This window comes from Mya arenaria, chromosome 9 (genome assembly GCF_026914265.1).
Source record: "Mya arenaria isolate MELC-2E11 chromosome 9, ASM2691426v1".
In the NCBI taxonomy this organism is placed as follows: domain Eukaryota; kingdom Metazoa; phylum Mollusca; class Bivalvia; order Myida; family Myidae; genus Mya; species Mya arenaria.
In genome coordinates, this window is record NC_069130.1 from 38975993 (window position 1) to 38992398 (window position 16406).

A 16406-nucleotide genomic window follows, 5' to 3' on the forward strand; every position below is an offset into this window, starting at 1 on the left:
CGGAAATATGAAAATCTATACAAAAATTTGCTCTTTCCAAGACAAAAAATAAAAAAAAGTTGTAAAAATGATATATCTGTGAGGGTGAAGCTTTAACTTAAATATATATGCAATCTGATGTTTTTTTAAGCAGTCTTGTGTCACTGGTTATCTTGCACTTTTGCATTAATTGGCTTGTATAAAGACAAAAAATAAAACAGTTGTCAAAACATTTAATCTGTTAGAGTGCAATTTTTATTTAAATACTGTGAAATCATTAATGTTCGTGGGGCATTAATGTTCGTGGTTTTCGTGGGTTGGGTGATCCACGAATTCAAGATCCCACGAAATATAGACCCTTTATTCACTTTTTCAATTGCCTTGTTACGTACATACTCTAGTATATTCTTTACCAAGGTCGCAGTATACAGTGTCTCACTGTATAACTTACGATCATTGTTCTGTTAATATATTATAACTGCCTAAATAACAAATAATGAACCAAATCAATTAAATGTGTTTTATGCAGCAAATGACAGTTATAAGGACGTGTTTAAAAGTGTGCTGTTAATGAAAATCTCCAAGTTTACAAGATGTGCGTGATGAGTGTCCATACTCGATTTTTTTATTTAATGAAATAATTAATCAATTACTAGTACATTGAAGGTTACTAAGCACCGAACGAAACAACGTACAAAAGCTCTGTGGTTGCCTGTGATGAGTTCGGCAACCCAGGTAACAATGGAGCCCGAGTCTCAACTGTACCCGTTTTTAACCATGCTCTAAGTGCCATGGCGATTAAACGTAAGACAGTATGATGTTTTCTAGACCCTTAAATTAAACTTAAAGACAGTTAATATTTCACGTGTAAAACTGTAAAGAAAGTGATTAAACTTGTTTACAACAGCTATCTTATGGGATTGTTTACTAGAATATACGCACCTTTTTGGTGTTTCACAGCTTGCAAAATTCTTAATTGGCATTCAATGGCTTCCCCTATCTTTAATTATGATCAGGGTACATCTTCCTTTATGGCCTTTATTCCCAAACAAATTGATAATTGACATGGGTATAGGCACTAATTGGCATGTCGTACCACATTAGCGAGTGTCATAAACCGTGTGACGTAGAAGACCGAAATCACGGGCCAGCGCGTGGATATTATGCAGACGATCTAGGACGATCGCATCTTTGAATTTATTTTTTTTTTAAATGAAAATCCACGAATTCAAGTACCCACGAAAATGTTTTTTTTTACGGCAAACCACGAAATTTCATGCCCACGAACATTTAATGATTTCACATTGTTGATGCTTGCCTCAATCATTGCCGCTGACAGATCATCAGTTGACAGCACCAACATCCAACAATGCAGCGATATTTTTAAGGTCTCTTTCACATCAATCTGTATCCTAATATTTTAATTTATTTAAGATAGTTGCTTATCAAGATGTTGAATGCATATTTTACAGCCTTTTAGGCTTTAGAGTGTATTCATTGTCATTTTCAGACAGAAATATCTTGATCGAAGCTAGGAACAAGCTCACAACTGGCATTAGTGAGTCATGCCTGTCAAAACTAATTTTGGGGTACAAGCATGTGTCTTTTAAAGTGGAGCAGTAGACATCAACTTTACAATGTACATGAATACATAAATAACTAATAATTCTGTTGTTTGTTAAATTTAAGGCCATGAAATTTGCATTCATCCTTTAGTTATTTATGTATTCATGTACATTGTAAAGTTACTGTAGACGTAGATCTTGTCGATGAGAACCAGCCGTTCAGTTAGCTCAGTTGTTTACATCGCCATGGTAGTGTTCCAGCAGTTGTTGTTGGTTCAAGCTCCACACTGGGGCACTTCTCCTCCCAGATTTACTTAAATGGTGGCAGCGGTACATGGCAGGAGTGCCTCCGTCAGCTTTAAACTAATATATATAAAGGGTTAATGGAGAGGAGTGGAGTGTATTGTGTGTCACTGTCAGTGTTTAAGAACCAGCCGCTCGGTTACAGTCTGATCATCAAGTTTATGGTTATTGAGATTGTGGAAATACTTGTACCATAAGTTATGGTTTTTAAGTTTATCGTTTAAAGTTCCATTTTCTAGTTGTTTGGACCTTAAAGCTGCACTCTCACAGATTGAACGTTTTGACAAATTTTTTGTCTTGGAATTAGGCAATTTTTGCGAAAATCCATGGAAACCAGTTATTTAAGACAGCTGACAAAATATTAGATAGCAGATTTTTATATTTAAGTTTAAAAAGTAATGTTTTATGCATTTTTCTTAAACTATTAGTAACGGTTTAAGCCATAAAACATTAATTTTCGAACGGAAATATGGAAATCTACGATCTGATTTTTTGGCAGCAATCATATATCATTGGTTTGCAAATATTTATGCAAAAATTTGCTCTTTCCAAGTCAAAAAATAAAAAAAGTTGTAAAAATGGTAAATCTGTGAGAGTGCAGCTTTGAATTTTTATGATTTAATGACAACTGCCTTGAAATAGATACCTGATTTAAGCATAATGCCAATGTTTATAAATTTCTATTATATTTTACCTAGAAATAATGTATATATATACATTTAATTGTTTGTGTTAGTTTAAATTTGCTTGATTTATCATTAACCTAATTATATATTATTTCATTTTTTTATTAACCCAATATTATGTCATGTAATATATCTATGAGTATATAATACCAAGGTAAACACATGTATACAAATCACTTATTATTATGTATAGATAGTTTTTATTTCCATGTAACTGACATTTGCCTACATACATTTTGGAAAATGTGATCCATTACAGATAAAACCCAGATGTATACATGGCCTGAATTTCCATATTATGCTGCCCAGAATAAAAGACGATGTAGTCCAGATAAAAACATTGTATGGCTCAATAATCACTACCAAACTTGGTAAAAAAACTTTGTCATATTATGAGAAATCCCTGTTGTTTTGTTATTTATGTTCATTCACATGACATATGCAATTCACCAAGCAACACAAGACTTAATGTCCACTTGACACATTTCTAGTTTATTTGGCTTGTACATAAAAATCACTTTTTCATAAGAGAATAAATCTCATGTATGACATTTAGATTGCTCTAGAAATAATTGCTAAGATGTTTTGCATTTGAATCATGTTTAAACATTATTTGCATTTATTGTGTTCATGATTGTGTTGTATTCTTCCTTTTTAAGATGCATCAGATGAAGTCTTTGACTACCTAGAAAGGGATTTTGTAAGCTAGCACTAGACTTGGATACAGTCACTTGGAAATGATGATTGTGCAACAGCGGTTAAACATATGCAATTAATCATATGGTAATTTCTTTTCACTCAATGAATATTTAAGTGACCTACCCACGAATAAAGTGATTCTCTAATAATTCCAATTTCCACTTTGATTTTGTAATCCGGTATTCTTCATTACTACTATCTAAAAATAACATTATAATATTCATCAATAATATCATAAGACCATGTGAATTTTCAGTAATTTATATATGTAATCATTTTGATTTTGTGTATGTGGTGTTTATATGTTGGAGTTTGTAGTTCATTGTCAGTGATTTTTTATGGTTGTTTCCCCTTGTGAAAAACTCCATTTTCCCCAAAATTAAAAAAAAACACAACAATATTACATTCCGGATTTAAATAGCAATGAATTTCTTGAAATATAAACAAAATCTTAACAAGTCTTTATCTTTCACAGCATAAGGTATGCATAAAAAAGTTAAAAAAATGTATATTTGCCATTATATAAGCTATTTTGGCCTGATCTTGTATTTTTCCCAAAGTTGACTTTTTACCAAATTTGCAAGGTACAGTAAAATTCATAAAAAAATCACTGATTGTTGTTAAGTCTTTTTTATAATGTTGTTCAAGTTTCGTCCTTGGGGTCAAAGTTATCCCAACCAGTGTTCCCATGTTACTGATAAGACTTATAGAATAAAAATTGATAAACATTCAAATCAGGCAATGACTTCTGCAGTAATGTATGAATTCCTTAGAAACTGATGTCTAAACTAAAAGTTATTTAGTTTCAAAGATTATGAAAAAAGTTGTTACAATATAATAATCACCTTTTGGCACGATGTTAAGCAAGGTTTGGCCTTGTTGAGGAAATCGTAGACCTTGTAGTACCCTTAAGGAACCCACTTGTCTAACTTAGTGACTACAATCCAAACTCACAATGTCTTCCTTAACAATCACTTCATAAGCAACCAAGGGCATCCTTATCAAATACTTCTTTACAGCAGCCAGTGACTTCCATAAAAAATGATGACTTCATAAACAATCCATTGGCTTCTTTATCAACCAATGATTGCCTTAGCAACTACCTTCATCCATAGCAACAAATGAATCCCCATTCAACCAATGACTTCCTTAGCATCTAATTCCTTCCAACGCATCCATTAACTACCTTTATAGGCACCAATGCCTTATTTAGCAACCACTTTTTTCCTGAGCAACAGCCAACACCCATAGCAACCAATTACTTCCTTAGTAATCATTGACTTCCATAGCAACTTTCAGGTTCATTACCATAACATCCATTGACCATGGGAACAACCAGCTTACCATACTTCTCATTTCTGTTAACAAAGAGCAGCCTTCTTTGAGGAGTCCTTATCAACTATCAAATAACACAGCAACCACTAACCTGCTAAGCAAATAGCAACACCCTTCATAACCAGTTGTTACCACTGACTCGTTGGTCATTTTAATCAGGTGATCAATTAAGGGCCATGCTTGCCCTTTTGTTTTGAATGTACATTTCCTTATAGATTATTCATTTAATTCAGCAAATGTATAAACCTAGTGTACAATTCTGGATACTTTCAAGTTTTGTCAATATTTTATATTATCAATGTTTTAATTTTCAAACAGGTGACCAGACAGGGAGGAAACTATGGAAATGGTTATCCACCAACAGCCCAAGTGCTTGATTGATAAGAGGAGCCACAGCATTAAACATTACTGCCCAAAGTGGTGTGCTTTGATAACACCTATGATTGTGATTTGATAAAAAAGCAATGAATGAACGCTCATTATTCATAACTCTAACTAAAACATTGATGTCAAAAGTTGTCAATTTTCAACATATATGGTATTTGAGATCCTGATCTATAGTTGTGTGCAATGGATTATCAAAGAAAAACAAAACAGAGGGCAACAAAATGAATTGCATAATGCATCAGTTAATTGTAAACACATCCCGCCCCCAGGTCCGGGGAATAACGGGGACTTTTGACTTTTGGTCCAGCCTACCCCAGGTTAAATTCCCTGAACTGATGGTAAAATCCCCCGCACCCAACAGACCCTAGGTAAGACAAAACCACCGCATTCACACCCAGTATACCCCCGGACGGGGGTGGTGGTGGTTACAATTGACATGTGCATTACCAACTACCCATTTACACCAGTAATTCATATTTATATTTGATAGACATGCCTCTTGTCAAAGTGTTTGAAGGGTATGAATGTCTGAACTACCTGCCTATGGCCTTCCAAGATTTTATAACATTGTTAAACTAAAGAAATTATTATTAAGTTTATACTAGATCTTTGTTAAGAGTGACCCCTTTGATAATTCTGGAGAAAAACTATTAGGACTAGGTTCTGTATTTGTCCATAATTTGTCATATGACATGTAAGTAGGAGTTCATTGCTTCAAAGAATTGTGAATCTTATATAATTATTTATTTGACATCTTATGAATTTTATCACACTTCAACCTAGAGGCAGTTCAAATAATAATGCTATGATTGAACCAATACTGAATTAGGGCAAGAATTCCAAACAAGACAGTATACATCTAGTATCATGTATGTTTGATAATTTTGAAATCATAGTGATTAAATCTAAAAGGATGTTAAAGCTGCACGGTCACTGATTAAGAGTTTTCGTATTTGCTTTGAAAAATTTAATTAAAATAAGCTGATTTTTGCATGAATGCCTTCAATCCAGTAATATAAGATAACTCTCAATGAAACAGAACTCAATTGTCTGAAAAACTTCCAAAAATTTCATTTCTCCTTAAGCATTACATACCATTAAACATAGATTTTCAAATGGTAATAGGAAAAACTGTGATTTTGTATGCAGTCTCATATAACTGTTATCAGACATGTGCACAAAAGTTTTTCATTCCAAGTTTAAAGTAATAAAAATGCATATATCTGTGAGAGTGCAACATTAACCATGAAAACAATTATTGAAAATGGTATTTCCAACTGTGTATAATAATGCAACAACAATTTACCTTCTACTAGCACATTGAATTACAAGTTCTGCTTTTTCAAAGAAAACGGGCGTATACGAGACATTGGCAAAAACTGTTTATAGATTGTGTTATAAGAAAAATTACTACATATGTGTATGTTTTATAGACAGTAATCCAATTCTCTTTAATATTATGTTAGTTTCATTTAAGGCTTTTGTGTGTTTTAGGGCTGTTTTAGACCATTCCTGATATCGTATTTTTATATAAACCCGGCAATCATAATTGCATACCTCTTTGCAAAAGAATAATAAACATTCAAATTTAACAATGACGGAATTTTTTCGAATTTTTACTCAACATAAGAAGAGACTTTTGTATTTTGCCCCAGCTGATGTTATTATATTGTTGATTAACATAAGCTTACAAGCAAATTAACAGGCAGAATAGATAAAGAAAAGATGAGCATGTAGTCTTGTTTTGCATACAGAAGTAAGGGGCTTAGCTAGCCCTTTATATGTGGATTCATAATTGCTTGGTGGGTCTCGGGGCATGCCCCCCTCAGAATATTTCGAAAATTATGGTGCATTCTGGTGCTTTATTTTGTACTGGAAAATAAAAATGACAGTTAAAGGATCATGTAGTCAAGTACGCATACTGCAACTTCGTCTGATTCTTTTAATGTTTTTATCAGAATCATGTGGATTCATCCGCGTACTAGTGTTATATGCAGCTTCACGCCTGGTAGCTCAGACAGACATTTTTAGGCTTATGTAGATGTTTGCAAGGCAAGGCTTGGCAAACCAAAGTGTCTGTCTCATTATTATGCCCCCCTTCGAAGAAGAGGGGTATATTGCTTTGCACAGGCATGTCGGTCGGTCGGTCCGTCGGTAGACCAAAGCTTGTCCGAGTGATAACTGAACAATTCCTGGACGTATGGTCATCAAACTTCACATGAAGGTTGGGCCTGACCAGTAGATGACCCCTATTGATTTTGGGGGTCATCAAGTCAAAGGTCAAGGTCACAGTGACCTTTAATGGTAAAATAATTTTAAAGTTTGTCCGAGTGATAACTCAACAATGCCTGCACCCATGGCCCTCAAACTTGACATGGAGGTTGGGCCTGACCAGAAGATGACCCCTATTGATTTTAGGGGTCAAAGGTCAAGGTCACAGTGACCTTGAAAGCAAACTCGACAAATCTTGGACCCATGGTCATCAAACTTGACATGAAGGTTGGGCCTGCCCAGTAGATGACCCTTATCGACTTTGGGGGTCATCAGGCCAAGGTCAATGTCACAGTAACCTTTAACACAAAAAGTTAACAAATCTTCCCCCACTGATATCTCAACAATGCCTGAACCTATGATCATTAAACTTGACATGGATTTAAGCCTGACCAGTAGATCACCCTTATTGATTTTAGGATTCATAGAGCCAAAGGTCAAGGTCACAGTGATCTTGAATGGTAAAAGGTTGTCCGAGTGATAACTCAACAATGCCTGAACCCATGGCCTTCAAACTTGACTTGGAGTTGCATCTGACTTGTAGATGACCCCTTATGATTTAAGGGGTCATCGGGTCAAAGGTCAAGGTCACAGTGACCTTGAACGAAAAAAACTTGTCTTGTGATAACTTGAAAATGCCTGCACCCATGGCCCTCAAACTTGACATTTAGGTTTCTGGTGACCAGCTGATGACTCTGGATTTTGAGTTCATAGAGTCAAAGGTCATGACGGTCATAACACACTTTATTCTCACACTTTAATGGTCATAATCTTAAAACAGCAACAAATCAGCTGTCATTTCGGTCTATGCATATTTCATTCAATTGTCCATAAAATCCTGACAACATGGCGCTCAGGGGGGGGGGGGCATAATGTTTGACAAACATCTCTTGTATTGGTTACATTTGCATGTTGTTTGCAATTGTGCATTTTGCGCAACTGGTAAATATCTGCAACACAAAAACTTAAAATTCATTGACACCTAGGTGACCAAATTTCAAAAAAATTCATTTCATTTGTCAAACATTGTGCCCCAAAAGCACATTTCACATTAGTATGTAGTTTCTTTACTTAAGGTCTATTATACAGTTATATAAAATATATTTAAAAACAGTAATTCTGGTAATTTTATTGCGAAATTTGACAGTTATTGGCAAAATGCAGAAATTTTCATTTTTTTTCTAACAAATTTATCTAAAAATCATATTTTACAAAATACATAGTTTGTTTATTTCAAGTATCTTATAATGTTATATAATATCTGTTTTAAATAGTTATTTTGGTAATTTTATTGCAAACTTTGGCAGAGTTGATGCTAAGTCCAGAAATTCTCATTTTCATTTAACTTTTAAAACATTTTGCCCAAAATATTATTTTACAATGTGATTGTATTATACTTATAGTATATTAAATGTGGTGTCTGATATAACACAAAACCAACAAAAAAAAACCTAAGCATTTTTCTCCCATTTTTCATTTTCACTGGACAAAGAATAAATAGAGGTGATGAGGTGTTGAAACTCTGCTTCAACACCTCTCTATTCAAATAGAGAATAGTGCACGTCACCACAATGTATATAGACTATAACAGAGGATCAAATCTACAGATAGAGAATAGTCCACGCTACCACAATGTATATCGACTATAACAGAGGAGTTTCAGTAAAGTTTCAAAATCTCTGGCTGTATACATTGCATAGAGAACAGAGGTGTTGAAGCACTAAATCTTCAAAATCTCTGGCTGTATACATTGCATAGAGAACAGGGGTGTTGAAGCACTGCTTCAACACCTCTGAGAATGAATAGAGTGCACGCTTCCACAATGTATATAGACTATAACAGAGAAGTTGAAGTAAGTCTTCAAAATCTCTGGCTGTATACATTGTATAGAGAACAGAGGTGTTGAAGCACTGCTTCAACACCTCTGACAATGAATAGAGTATAGTGCACGCTTCTACAATGTATATAGACTACTAGTATAACAGAGGAGTTGAAGTAAATATTCAAAATCTCTGGCTGAATACATTGCATAGAGAACAGGGGTGTTCAAGCACTGCTTCAACACCTCTGAAAATGAATAGAATATAGTGCACAGTATATACTGGTATAGAATATAACACCAGTGTATGTACTGTCACGGTTTCTTTCATGCTTTATGATGAAATATGGGGTTTAACAGTGAAATAACAACAGTGAAAATATCAATTTGATATTTTCACTGCAAAATAAGGAGTGAAAATATCAATTTTCAGAACTACTTTTAAAATCCTTTGTTGTTACATGTACAGTACTTGCCTTGGTCAAAACAGAACACTGGACTTCAGTAAATTATGTCAAAAAATGTTAAAAAAAAAATAAAGAAATATTTTATTTTAAATAAATATATAATTGGAAATTAACAACTTACCGTTTATTACCGGTTATCCCGTTTATCAAACATTTTACTGATCTTTGAAGCTGAATGTTCGAACATTTGCTTTCATTCCAAACAAATTACAGACAAAAACAACTGTTCGAACATAAATAAAATTTTATAGCATCGTTCAAATGTATTTTGAACTGTTAACCGTTGTAGTACGTAAAATGAGCTTCCTGGAGAATTCACACAACAATTTACAGATAGATCCGATTTTTTTTTACCCCACCCACATCTCAAAATGTGTCAACAAACTAGCGTGGCATTTACTCTTCTGGAAAACAAACATTTTAAAGCGAAACAGACTGGTCTCTGACAGTAATATGACTGAATATTAACTTACTATTAAAACACGCGTATATGCAGTCTTAAACTAAGAAGAATGGTTAAAATCCAATGAGTATCCACATTTGTTTTGCTGTACATTTGACCTTCCAAATTTTCATTCTATAAATAGCGGCGTAGTAATTTGGTTAAAATAAAGTGTTTTCATTATTTTTTGGAACATTTGTGCACTAATAATACTTCATTTTCTACTGTTCATAAAGCTTTGCAAGAAAAAACGAGCGAATATTAAGCTATAAGAATGAATAGCAGAGAACTATTTCTCAGCAAACCGAAAGTAGAAAAGTTGACAGCTATAATTATGCATGAGGGGCGCTCCACGGGTAGCGGCGTAAAGCCCACCCTTTTCAAAAAGGGGGTAATTCAGAAATAAATAAAAAAACAAATACAACTCCGAAAATAAGCATAAAAGAAACAGAAAATTTGTTTATTTCAGTGTAAGATCGTATTTAATTTCACTCGTGATCATAAAAAAACTACATTTTCACTCGTGGCTTCGCCACTCGTGAAAATATGTTTTTCTATGACACTCGTGAAATAAAATACGATCTTACACTGAAATAAACAAATATCCTCTATATATTGTGCATATCCATATAGTGTATAGAGTCGATGCACTGCGTGGACACCTCGGATCTAAATCTCAACTTGGACTAAGCATTCTAGATTTAAATTTTTTCTAGATTCAAATAATTCACTGTTATAAGTATGCAAGAGTTTTGATTGAAAATAAATAATCATAAAAAAGTTTTCAGAGTAACTATTTGACATCAATAGTTATTTAAAATAATTGCGGTTTATGACGCCAGTAAACGATATCGCACGCGCTGGTTCGTAAAATGTACATAAGTGCGTTTTTTTATGTCAATTTTACCACATTTTGATAGTTTTAGATGTGCAAGAAAAAATATCAATCATGTTTTTCCGGTCCGGATAGGAAAATCCGACCCTCGGGCACGTTGCGTGGCCGGTGACTCGGCAAGCCTCGTTACCAGTTTACGCGCGTGCCCCCGGGTCGGATTTTTCTATCCGTACCGGAAACTCGTGATATATACATATAATGCTGCTTCTAATCGTCTTATGATAATGCTGCTACGTATATTCTGCAACAAGCGTCTTGTGATATTGCTGCTACTTATCTTCTGTACTAAGCGTCTTGTGATAATGCCACTTCTTATCTTCTGTACTGAGCGTCTTGTGACAAAGCTGCTTTTTATTGTCTGTAACAAGCGTCTTGTGATAATGCTACTTCTTATCATCTGCAACAAGCGTCTTGTGATAATGCTGCTTCTTATCTTTTTTAACAAGCGTCTTGTAAGAATTCTGCCTCTTATCTTCTGTACCAAGCGTCTTGTAATAATGTTGTTACTTATCTTTTTGACCAAATGTCTTGATAAAGGCTGCTACTTATCTTCTGTAACAAGCATCTTGTGATAATGCTGCTTCTTATCTTTTGTCCCGGGCCTCTTGTTAAAGGCTGCTACTTATTTTTTTGCAACAGACGTCTTTTGATAATTCTGCTTCTAGTCTTCTTAAACAAGCGTCTGTTGATATAACTTATCGTCTGCATCAAGGGTCCTGTGATATTGCTGGTTTTTAGCTCTACTGGCCAAAGGCCAGAAGAGCTTATGCGATGGTAATGTGTACGTAGTATGTGCATCCGTGCGTCCGTGCGGTCGTGCGTCCGTGCGGTCGTGCGTCTGTAAACAATTGCTTGTGAACACGATACAGTCTTCAGTTTTGTTGTATCTCGATGAAACTTGTACTGTATCTAGATATCCATTAGAGCTCGGTTCCTTTCGAAAACAAGCCAGATCCGCCCATGCATGCCTAGATTATGGCCCTTGATAGTATAAAAAATGCTATTGTGTGAACAATTGGTTGTGAACACGATACAGTCTTCAGTTTTGATTATATCTCGATGAAACTTGTACAGTATCTAGATATCCATTAGAGCTTGGTTCCTTTCGAAAACCAGCAAGATCCGTTTACATGTATATGTTAATTCAAGTCTAGAGTTAAGGGAGACAATTTGCAAGTCTAGGATTTTGAGAGACAATTTGCTTTTTGCTTCTGCAGTTGATTTTGTGAATTACTCTGCCTTGTTCTTGTTGAAAGCCCAAAGGCCATTTTTTAGCTTTAAGTTCTGTAGTTTGCGCATTCATCTTAACAAAATTGATTGTGAATGTTTAAGTTATGCACCTGGTGTCATTACTGGCCACACCCAGGGTTCACAGGTTTGGTAAACATAAATCTGGAAAGGTTTGAAAATCTTTTTGTGTGTTCGTGCATCCATCTCAGCACAATTTATTGTGAATGTTTGTTCAAATTGATCAATGTTGTCCTAGGATGCCCTTGACTTTGACCTTTTGACCAACTTTTTTTAACTTCTAAAACTACAGAAAATTTTACTATGAGTACAGTTTTGAAAGCATTTTTTTTGTCAGATGACTTTTACTTGGCACATATTAAAATAGTTCATGCAACTAATCTGCTTACAATACTTTCTGGGCTCAGATGTTGAACGTGCTACGTTTTCAGGTAACCCAAACACAAAACATAAACTATATGTCTGTTGCCTTTTACCCATATATACATGCTCTGGATTGATATGACCACAAAAGCCATGCCAGTAGAGCATAGGCCCTTTTGGGCCTCTTGTTATCTTTTGTACCAAGCGTCTTGTCACAAAACTGATTCCTCTTTTTTCACCAAGTGTTTTGTGATAATGCAAACGTATATGTTCTTATTTTTATGTTTTTAATGATATATCTTTACATTTACTTCAGGATTACGACTACGTTTGGCAAACCATTACCGAACCACTTTGGCCGACATGCCGATATCTCCCATTCTTGGAGAAAAGAACGCCAAACTCTGGAAATTTTACGTGGCACCGAAATTTTCAGATGTTTTCTTAAAAAAAGATCAGTTGCTCAGAAATGTTTTCCTTGTTGAACAACCGGGCAATGGCAAATTCACATTCTCCGTAATGTGTGCCCTGGATTGGACTCACCAATATTTACCAGCGGAGGAAAACGTCGGTATTAAAACAAGCTTTGCCGACCCAGAATTCTTCAAAGAGTTTGCATTTTTGTTTCATGTCACCCTACGAGATTCAGGTAAAACGTGTGATCTAGAAGAAATGATCAAGGATCAACTTATACGTAAAAGGATGCCGATGATAGCGTCCGGCTATTGCAGACGGTGCTGGAAAGTGAAACATGTTTAATCATAGCTGACGGCCTCGACGAATGGACCCATCCGGAAAACGTAAACTGTACCTGCAAAACTGAGGAAAAAGTCATTCCTTTCCGAAATTCGGCCAACAAGGCCACACTCCTCACGACAACGCGTCCATGGCGACTGTCACAGTTTAGAATGCAGGATTCAAAGGATTCAGACACAAGGCAGCTCGTGGAAAATATTATCAACATTCTTAATGGGGGAAATGAGGATGAACGAACAACATGGGCTTTCATGGAAATGGCGTCAGAGAAGGATCTTGTTGGCGCCGCACTGAAGTGGGCGCCTATTATGGAATGGGAATTTATTTTAGTTAGTGGTAGGAGCGGTTTTTAAGTTGGTTGACAGTTGGGTTTTACTGTTATTTTATTATGATTAAAAAATGCAAATGGTTGGCGATTGCATAGGTGTTAAAAATGCTATTTATGGTTGAATAAATAGTCATCAATTTATCTTTAAACATTATTTCGGAAGAACGACAAATAAGTTTAATAACTGTTCCCAATTCGTTTACGTTTTCCGATTGGTTACATTTTGTACCTGAAATATCATGTGCCGGAAATGTATAATGTGTGGACCGGTAATTATGTGAATGGGAATTTTTATGTTTTATGTTGTTTTGTTATGTTTACTGCATTGATAAACCATGAGGTAATCTGTTTTCTTTAATTTAATCGATATTGGAATTAAATATTCACCTAACTTTATTTGTTAATGTGTTGAAGGTGACATTAGTTAAATTTTATTACGATTGTCCCCGAGTTGTAACACATACCGGATGTTGCTATTTTTAGAACCAGAAGGTATTTCCCGGCCCGCTATTCATAGGTCAATAATGGAATTTCTACATCGTAGTACTAGTAGTTGGAAACTCGGGTGATGATTTTTTCATGAATATACGTTTAAAATAAGTAAACAATAAAAGTGCACACTGACAGTTGATTACGATACACCTAACAATTTGAGTCATTACAGTAAAACATGGATTATAAGTGAATTATACGCGTAAGAAAAGATTTTCTGTCGAAAAAACGAATGTCAACAATCAGCATGGAACTGGGATATTCGTACCGAAGGGCTATGTATGTAAGTATCCTTGAATAGTGTTGTACGTTGATGTGTTCAAAAATGTTTGTTTTTTAATTTATCTTTGGAATTCTTAAATCATTTTTATTTGGTAAATGTTAAGACAGCGTGTTAACATTTTTACATACATGTACTATAAATATGCATGTTACATACTACATCTACTTATACACCAGTCAATTGTACCCCCCCCCCCCCAGGTCGGGGGTATACCGGGGAAAAGGACCGTGTTTTTACCTTCGAGGTGTCCCCGCAGTGCCGGGTGAATGCGTTGGTGGGGCGTGGTTACAATTGACTGGTGCATTATGCACCAGTCAATTGTAACCACGCTCCCCCCAGGTCAGGGGAATAGCTGGGATTTTGACTTTTGGTCCAGCCAACCCCAGGTAAAATCTCGTCCTGCGAGGACGAACTGATGGTCAAATCCTCGCCATATGCCCCCGCACCACAGGGAGCCTAGGTAAGGCATATTCCCCGCTATATTTTGCTCGAAGACAAAACCACTGCATTCACCCGGCACTGCAGGGCCACCTGAAAGGTAAAAACACGGCCCATTTCCCCGGCTATCCCCGGCATTACCCGGACCTGGGGGGCCATGGTTACAATTGACTGGTGCATTATGAACATGTTACATATTTTTAAATGTACTTATGCACATTATTGATGTATATGATAGGAATATGTAATCTTTTATTTGATTGTTTTATCTTAGAAAAATATTAGACTTAAAATTTTGTTTAAAAATGATGTGTTTTGGTATGTGACCTATTTTTAACATACAATAATACATGAACATACCCATTATTTGTTTACAAACTGCATATTTTCAAAATAAACCTGTCAGAAAAGACGTGCATGGTTTCGGGCTGGAAGCCACGACAGCTTTGACACTAGCGACATTCATTTGCTTGGTGTAGGTCTCGTTAAAACCCCATACTGTTGTGAATCATTATCAACCTCATGCACAACAACTACACATTTGTGCCTACCAACCCTTACTCTTGGCTAAAACGGATATTAGTGCAGAATGTATAATTGATACATGTGCATTTGTCTTTCACGGTTGTAGTTTCTGCCGGTTGATAATCAGAAGTCTAATTTCTTTCAGGCAGGAAAATGACTGAATATTACTAAGTCAACAAATTGGGGTTATGAAGAATTCCAGCCTGCATTAAATACTATGTTGGATCATTGAGACAGATTTGACATCCATGTCATCCACAAGGCAGTCACATCTGATAGAGATGATGTGGGTATTTCATATAAAACATATTTGAGTTGGTGTTTGTTGTTTTATAAACTCACTGTATTCAATAATCAAGTGGTGGTGGTGGTGGTGGTGGTGGTGGTGGTGGTGGTGATGATGATGATGATGATGATGATGATGATGATGATGAATTTTATTGATAAATTTTGTAATTTTCTTAATATATTATCTACATGTATGTATCAGCTTGTTTTTGTTTTTTAAATAATGTCGAGAAATATTAAGCTGTTAATATTTTATTTTGTATATGTATGGCAGTATTATTATCTATACTAATAAGTTAGAAAGGCTTTAAAGTACATTTTTTTCCTTTACAGCACTAAACATTCTAGATGGTTAAGAACCTGAAGGGGCATGAAAACCAAATCAGCATTGAGTAATTATCATCTGTGCACACACTACAAGTACAAACGCATGGGAACAGACCAAGCTTCAAATGTTGAAGAGTGAAGACTTATTGTGAAAAATTCTAAATGTATGAATACCATTGACAAAATAAAACAAATAGACATCGATTACCTACAGAGACTGTTTACATGTTATAATATTAAAAAGACAAATTAGTTGAGATCTTTCACTCTGACATTTTTGGAGGGGCATTACCGCCTACATGTACAAAGTGTTCTTGTTTCTTTACATATTTGAATTTGAAAGTACATTCATTGTTTTTAAATCTGAATTCTGAGTTAGTATCATACGTAAAATTCATTTATTTGAATGATTACATTTTATGAATAAGTCCAATAAAGCTCTATCAATTTTTACAAGAAAAAGGTTGATTTTTAAGCATTTTATTAGATATAAAAATGTATGGTTTCATG

General features: G+C 35.1%; 1 protein-coding gene across 4 annotated transcripts in view; it reads left to right on the forward strand.

Annotated features, from left to right (window-relative positions):
- LOC128246602 (uncharacterized) overlaps window positions 1-14531 on the forward strand; it is a 66391-nt gene extending 51860 nt beyond the window's left edge. For all 4 annotated transcript variants that reach the window (XM_052964877.1, XM_052964880.1, XM_052964878.1 and 1 more), the window contains one exon: window positions 12776-14531. The gene's annotated coding sequence lies outside the window, so the exon portion shown is untranslated. The remainder of the gene's footprint in view (window positions 1-12775) is intronic.
- Window positions 14532-16406: the final 1875 nt, after the last annotated feature.